The sequence below is a fragment of the Balaenoptera acutorostrata genome, chromosome 17 (genome assembly GCF_949987535.1).
Source record: "Balaenoptera acutorostrata chromosome 17, mBalAcu1.1, whole genome shotgun sequence".
Classification (NCBI taxonomy): Eukaryota; Metazoa; Chordata; class Mammalia; order Artiodactyla; family Balaenopteridae; genus Balaenoptera; species Balaenoptera acutorostrata.
In genome coordinates, this window is record NC_080080.1 from 69,740,800 (window position 1) to 69,742,626 (window position 1,827).

General features: G+C 45.6%; 1 pseudogene; it reads left to right on the plus strand.

The window, feature by feature from the left end:
- Window positions 1-615: 615 nt before the first annotated feature.
- On the plus strand, window positions 616-1,453 carry LOC103007692 (macrophage immunometabolism regulator-like; annotated as a pseudogene).
- The last annotated feature ends 374 nt before the right edge of the window (window positions 1,454-1,827 follow it).

Below are 1,827 nucleotides of genomic sequence, written 5' to 3' on the forward strand. Positions count from 1 at the left end.
TCCTGCTTCTTCAGCATGGGCCATGAATATGCAGTAAACCCCTCCACTGGTGGCAGGGCATGTGGTCACACACTGCATCCCCAGACCTTCAGGCCACAGGCCATTTCTGGTCCTGAACCATGCCAGGGTTGCAGGTCCACAAATAAAAAGCAGGACATCCTCTCCCCTGGTCTGGAAGTACACCATACAGCCATGCCTGGATTGTATTCCAAATTTTCTAAATCATTTATGCTTGTGCATACACAGCAACAGACACACGAACTTCCATATTCTGGACCTCTAAGTTTTTCCTTCTATATTTACCGGCCTTTGGGGGAATTAAATTACATCATATTACCGTGTAGTAGATACAGATGGTATTTAGAAATCTTAAAGGTGGGAGAGGGTACCCGGCTGGCGGCCTCAGCCCGGATCTCGGCGCCGCAACCCTGCACCTCTCCCGCCCTTGTCTCAGTCTCCGCGGCCCCAAACACGGCGGAGGCAGCGGAGCTGTGGGCCACTGTATCTGGAGTAGAGCAGAAAAATTATTATGCCTGTGTTCCCTTGGGACGCGTTAGAAATTGGACACTGACATCTTCTGGGATTTAGGCTGGAGTGTGCAGACTGGTGCCTAAAATGGAAGTAGATGTTAACGGAGGGTCCAGAAGTCCCCTGACCACCCTGCCCTTGCCCGTGGCCGAGGTGAGCTCCCGGGAAAGGCAGAGGCGGAGAAGTCCTGCTGCTCCAGCGCTCAGTGCTCGCCGACACGCCGGACTGTGTCAGGCTACCAGATCCTCCCCGTGGACTCTGTTTGGCTGGCTTCACGACTGGTGAGGAACTCCCGAAGTTAGCCCAGAAGTGCAGCGGAGGTGAAGAGAGTAAGGGAGAAGCCGTGCCTTCCTTGCGCTCCGAACAGCTGGATGCAGGACTTGCTCGTTCCTGTTCCTCTCGTTTGTATAAAACCAGAAGCAGGTACTACCTGCAGTAGGAGATTCCAGCTGTCAATGGCAGGAGGCGAAGGCAGATGCCCAGCCCAGGAGACAAGTGCACTAAATCTTTACCTTACGAACCTTAAAAAGGTCCTCCATGGGCCTCTGCCTCTTTGTCTTCTTAAAGGTAAGAGGGCTCACTCCAAATCTCTGGACTATCTCAATCTAGATAAAATGAACATCAAGGAGCCACTGACACGGAAGTGCTACAGTACCAGCTTCAACACTTAACCCTCAGAGGGGACCGTGTGTTTGCTAGGAATAATACATGAGTGACTTGCAGAGAGTGTAAACCAGTTTAGGTCAGCCTACGCTTGGCTTGAAAATTCCACTGTTGTACTCTGTACAGGACTGTTTACATTACAGATGGTTAAATCAACTAAGTGTTCCTGGAACATAAAAACTGGATCAAATTTTGAATACAGGAATGAAATCACAGGTACTTGAGGTGAAATCATTCTAGAGCATGCAACTGCAAGGAAAACAGAATGTTGACCATTAGTTTGCATAGCTTTTTAGCTAGGAAAAAAAGGCTTTGGTACAGTAATATCATCTTTAGAATTCTGATACTCAAATTGGGAATGTTATCTGCTTGGTTGTTGCTGACTTGGTATGATTCATTAGAAATTTTTATCTTAAATATTCAAGTACTTCTTTAATCTCTGTATTTTACTATAAAATATATTTAATGATTTGTTTTATGAAATTTAGAACTTGAACATTGCTAAACTGGACCACTTTTTATTTTTAAATATTGAGTTTAAATATTTTATAACTGGTTTTGCACTGAAAAAATTAACATTTCAAACTGACAAGAGAACACTCTTTCTTCACTTGCCTCAGTAATATTGAGCAAAGA